The sequence below is a fragment of the Belonocnema kinseyi genome, chromosome 3 (genome assembly GCF_010883055.1).
Source record: "Belonocnema kinseyi isolate 2016_QV_RU_SX_M_011 chromosome 3, B_treatae_v1, whole genome shotgun sequence".
Classification (NCBI taxonomy): domain Eukaryota; kingdom Metazoa; phylum Arthropoda; class Insecta; order Hymenoptera; family Cynipidae; genus Belonocnema; species Belonocnema kinseyi.
In genome coordinates, this window is record NC_046659.1 from 4758320 (window position 1) to 4764769 (window position 6450).

Consider the following 6450-nt stretch of genomic DNA (forward strand, 5'->3'; position numbering starts at 1 on the left):
ACTACATTTTCGACTATATCGAGATGCTGCCCTCTTCAACTTTTCACCGTTTCTATGGCAACCGCGTCCTCCTAGCACGTCAGAGGGCGAGGTGGGGCCGGGGCGCACACCGAAAGTTGTTAAATTCCAAACCGAACGTGATTTTCTGTTTCTCGTTCTCGCGTTCGCCTTCACTATCACTGTAGCAATCTTTGCTATAGTTGAGTCGGTTGGCTGGCTCTGTACGGCCTGTACGCTAAAAATGTCATGAACACTGATGTACCTAATTATATTCAAATTTTGTTGAATTTAAAATTTGAATAAAATTTAGCTAAATTCAACATTTAAGTTAAATTTAGGTGAATTTAAGAATTAAATAAAGTTTAGTTAAATTAATTTCTCGTCTGGTTTCTTTTCAAAGAGAAATTTTCTAGATACTAAGTAAATAAATTTTAAAACAATTCTATTCGTACTTCAAGATTTATTATAGTACAAGTTTAAAAATTATTTTGTAAAACTAAATTTAAAGATTGAATACTATTTAAATCATTTCAAAAAGTGAATACATGTTAATTAAATTCTAAATTTAAGTAAAATTTAGTTGAATTCAAGTAAATTTCAGTTAAAATTGTAGATGTTGAATGGTGTTAAATGGTGTTAAATTTAAGGACAATTTAGTTCAATAAAAATGAAACTGTCGTTAAATTTTAAATTTGATTGAATTGAATACAGATATATGTGGGTTGTTTCTTGGCTCCAACAATGGAGAGCATTCAAATAAGGTGGAGAAATTAAAAAAAAATTGCCCTATTTTTATAATAATTAGTTAAATTCAACCAAAAAACTCAGGAAAGTAATTAGTACTCATAGTTCTAAAGTTTTTGGTTTGAAACTTTTCAGAAGTCGATAATGTCAAAATATAAAAGGAAGCGTTTAAACTTCAGCATAACTATTTTGCATGGAAATACTTTACTATCCCACAATTCTATTTCAAATTAGAAGTATGTTAGCAATTAAATAATTATTCCATTCAAAATTATTCAGTTTCGGAAATTGGATTATAACGTCAAAGTCTTTGAAATTAAAAAGGTCTTAAATGAGAGAAATTTGAAATGAAAACAATTAAAATTACAGTGTAATTATTTTCTTTTAGAAGCGTAAGAATAAAATAATAATTGTTCAAAGAAACTAGTTTATGTCAAACCTCGTGAAAAATTGGAATTACTGTAAAGCCTCTGAAATCGAAAACTTTTTATAAGAAGAGAAATTTTAAATTGAAAAGTTTTAATATATTTTCAATTTAAAACATTCAAATTGAGTAATTTTATAAACAGAAATTTTAAGAATTGTATTATTTGAAATTTTTTCATAGAGTTGATAAATTAAAATTCTGCCCGCTTTGCGGGCACATTCTCATCGCGCGCTGTGCGCGCGGCTCGCTTCGCTCGCAAGTTTGAGCGCGCCTAGGGCGCACGACGGTTCAATCTCGCGCTTCGCGCTCGATAATAGGTTGCCTCGCGCTTCGCGCTCAGATATTTATTCTTTGCATTTGGAATGCTTGAAAAAAAACTTTATCAAAAAGATCTCTTTTAGATGGCAATATTTATATGGGTTTTCATATTCTGAATTGTCTACTTAATTAAGTATAGTCAAATATTAAGTTTCTCAAAGCTCTGTAGGCTTTTAGGTACACATTCTCATTGTGACACTCGCGCTGCGCGCTCGATTTCCGACAGACATTTGTAAAGAGGTTTTGTTGGATTTTTTTCTCGTAACGTTCGTCGTTTTTCCACACATTTTTTTATTTTATTCTTTTTTCAACGTTACTTTTCACAAATAAAACAAATCTTGTTTTGTATTCTACATAGTTTGTCCACAAAATGGATTTTTTTATTTTCGATTATTTTTTGTGCAATCAAAATTTGAATTTTAGATTTTTGAAGAAAATCCAAAAATTGGTTATGATAATCTTGTAGGGCTTTCAAAAAGAAATGTTTTTCTTTTTTTGACTTTTTTTCATATCGTGCGTTTTTTGGATTCAAATTTTGATTTTTCGGTTTATGAAAAAAATTTTGAAAACGCTATAACTCTGAGAATTTTTTTTTATCGCAAAAAGTCATAAATATAAATTGTTTGTTTATTTGAATGCTATGAATATCCGTACATAGAATTTTCAAATTTAGAAAAAAGTTGTCTCAAAAATTTTCAAAATTCGCTCACTTTTTGAGTTTTTTTCAAAAATGGCTGGTTCACGAACTCGTCCTTTCTTTTAAAACCTAAAAAAAGTGTGCCAAAGATTAATTTGATTCGTTCATTTTTTCGAGAGTTATCGTGTTTACGAACGGACGGCCGGATGGACAGACAGACAGAACCCATCGTGAAAACCTGATTTTCGGATTCAGGGGGTCTCGAAACGTGGAGATCCGTTGAAAAAGTGTGATGTCAAATTTCCGACAATTCTAATATATTCTCAATCGTTAATGATGAGAATGTAAAAATACAAGCATTAATATTTTTTAAATTTCGAATATGCCTCACGTGTAATCTGATTAATTTAAATTGTTTAATTTTGAAAGTTTTGAATTGAAAATTGAAATGCAGAATTCTAAATGTTTGTATTTGGGCATTATCCGATTTTGGAGGCCATTAATTTAAGCCTAATCAAGTTAGAAGGCTTACAGTTGTTAATTTTACGATATTAAACCCTTATGTTCGAAACCAAATTGAATTTCAATGTTAAAATTCCTTATTGTTTAGGATTTGATTCTTAAATTCAGAATTTGTTCAATGCTTTACATTTTTAATTTTACACTTTCAAACCTTTTTGTTTAATTTGAGTCATCGAGAAAAAAATATTACATTTTAGTAGACACGACTTTTTTTACGTGAAAAATTAATTTAGGAAATACCCCGCGCGCCAAGGTGAACAACCCGTCGAGAGGGAAAAATGGGTTAAGTCAAATCTGCTGTTTGCGTGAAGAAACTCACTACCTTCGTTTTGATGTGAGTCTTCTTTACGTGTACGCTGCAACGCGAAAATGACCCTTACGTGAACCTTTAGAGAGTAACTTTTCTCTCCAAGACGGCAGAAATAATCACGGCTTATCACATTGAAAAAAATTATTTGATAACAAAATTTCGTCACTTATTTATTACATGAGAACATTTGTTTTTGTTCACAAGATTTAAGAAGTAAGAAAAAAATCTTGATTGGAATATATTGATTTATTTAATAAACTCAATATTAAAATGGAAGTTTTAATATTGTCAGAAATAAATATTCACTTTAACTTCAAGTACCTAGATGACAGTTTTAACTTGTCATATTCATTGTAATTTTTACATTATGTCTAATTTTCTACTGTGTTTTGAATTGAAGTTAGAAGAAAGTTGTCAATAATACAACAGAGCGGAATTAAACTTCGGTTTTCAATCCAGATCTTTGAAAAGGAGTATAAAATTTTTGAAAAAATAAGTCTGACAATAAAGTGCCAGATCATGTATTTTTTGGTTCGATTCATAATTTTATTCAAATATGAAATTCCTTCCTAATTTCTTTTTAATTATGCAAGTTTTTTATTAAAGGAAAGAATTTAAAATAATTATTTTAGCAAAATGAAAAATTTTTAATAGAATTAAATATGCAAACAGTTAAACAAGTAAATGCAAACAAACGCTTAATCGACCAGCTAGAAAGTATAGCTTTCTATGCATGACCAGTGGAGAACATTTTAAAGTTTCAACTTATTTTTCTCAATAAATACAAAATAAAGAAATAAAGAAAGTAATTAAAGGAAAAGAAATAAAAAACTAAGGAAACTTATATATTTATTGAAACTAAAATAAAAACAGCGTCAAATTCTTTTAAAAAATATAGACTATTGAAGTACATAATATTTCTGTGAATTTATAGCATTGGTTTATATTATTTTTCATGGTTACTGTTTAAAAAATGTAATTAGCTCATGTATTAAAACAACAAAAAGACGAAAATTATGGCAATTTTTATGTCAAGTTTTAGTATTAAATGATAATAAAAAAATTAAGCACACTTTTCTTCCAGATTGAGTTACTTCTTATTTCAATTTGAAAAAATGGTTCATATTCATAACATGACCTTAGCTAAACTGTAGAAGCAAGCCGTAATTTCCTTTGACTTTCGAAAATGCTTCTTAAACTTTACAACTGTTAAAAAACTCATATACCACTTAATTCACTAATATTTAAAAAAAGCAACATTTCAGAAGACATTTGTTTAGGTCTATAACGAAATTTAAGAAAAAAATTTTCTTAAAAGTTTTTATAAGGAAATTTCTTTTCAGAATTTTTATTTCTTCAACCAGAAAAAAATAGTAAGGACATATTCAACCACAATTCTAGTTGATTTAACCAGACAGCTTTTTTAGATTATTTAAATTTAAATAAAATTTAACTGTATCTTCAAATTCACTTTTCTACTAATTTCCAAAAAAATTATAACTTAAATAAAAAATAAACTTTTCAATTCAAATTTGTTATTACTATTTTATACTAACATCTTTGCTATATTTTGGGCCTAATTTTGATTTCAAAAAGTCTTTTAGAGTTTTCGAATTCCTTCAAGACCAATCGGTACATGTCGCGCCTCTACAAGTATGTGGCCGAACTAAAAGCAATATATATATGCAGGACCACAAACTTGCCTGCCGCGCTAACTACCGGTATGTGGTGCAACTAATTTCATGCCGTATCTAGGACCTAATATCTTTGCTCTCACTTTCATCATAGCGTTGTTGTCTGCGGCTTCCACTGCGTGGCGCTAACATCCAGATAAAATTCTTAAAGTTACCGACGGAACGCTTATTAACTGCCACTAAAAGAAGATGAATTTGAAGCCGCCTTCCGCCCATGTAAATTACGGGTATTTTATTTTTTAATGTTTTTAACGCTACAAGAAAAAGTATTGCGATTATCTCTGGCGGACCGAAGGAACCGAATGGAGCCTCTACAAAGTACCCGTAAAGACCCCATTGGGTCCCCATTCGGTTGCTTTGTAAGATACACAAAAAAAAAACAGAAAAATCAACTTTTAAATTGTTGAAATTCATATTCTACGTTACAATTTGCATTGAAAACTCACGGAGTAAACGCAATACTTTTTCTTGCAGCGTTAAAAACTTTAAAAAATAAAATACCTGTCATTTTCATGGACCGAAGGCGCCTTTGAGTGTATCTTCTTTTTGTAGCAGTTAATAAGCGTTCCGTCGGTAACTTTAAGGATTTTGTCTGCATGCTAGCCCAACGCAGTGGAAACCTCGAACAACAGCGCTGCGATGCAAGTGAGAGAGAATTTGATTTTTAAACTTCGCGCGCAACAAACTACATGAGCTATTATGGATGTGCTTCAAGTAACCTTCAGCATAAGTTAACGACATTTTTTAAAATTTTTAACGCTGCAAAAAAAAATTATTGCGATTACTCCGTGGGTTTCTAATAGAAAATTTAACGTATATTCCGAATTTCAACAGTTTAAAAGTTGATCTTGCTGTTTTTTTTTAACCTTTTAAGAAGAAACCGAAGGGTGACTCAGTGAGTTCTTTAAGGGTACTTTGTAGAGGCTCCTTTCGGTTCCTTCGGTCAGCCAGGGAACCTAACAGGTTCCTCCTAGAGCCATTTGAGACCATTATTTTGAGTTTAAACTTTGATTAATTTAATCTCGATTTGCGATTAGAAATGCCATTAGAACCTATTAGAACAGCAATTTTAAAATTGCCACTTGAAATGCAGATCTTCGAATTTTAGTTCGATATATTGAATTCCGCTTCACCATTAAAAACCTCATAGATCTACATAGAGAAGCATTTTGTAGATCGTAATATTCTCAGTCATGTTTGAAAAGCACATGAGTGCCTAATAGAGCCTATAAGAAAAAAGATTGCATGTTAATTTGAGTCCCAGTAGCCGTTTAAGGCGTTTGAAACGGCTGTCACATTCGCAAGGGACAAACTAAATCTAAATGGTTGAGTTGTTGAATGTCATATTTCAAGCACATAATCTAAAGGCAATTATACGGGTCGGTTCAGGTTGCTTTTTCCAATTCAACTCTGCCTCTTTAGAGTTAAAATGATTTAAATTCACACATTTGCATAGATTTCTTTGTTGCATTTCTTAAGACGTTTAAATAAATGATTAAAATCTAAATAAATATAAATTGAAATATTTTTCTAATTTATACGTTATAAAAAGATTTAATAATGAAAATAGGTTGAATAAATGCTTTCGTTAAATGTTACTAAGTCGATTGAGATGTAAAAGGATTTGCACTTTTTCTGTTCCCGTCGGAGGATTTTTAGGCGGAGGAAAAATCGCGTATTCATAGAAATACAAATTCTTCATTTTTCTGAATTCAACGCTTGTTATCGGGCAGTGAAACGTTAGTTTACTGGCCGCGAGGGACAGGAGCGAAAATCGAGGAATCCCTATATTCCCACG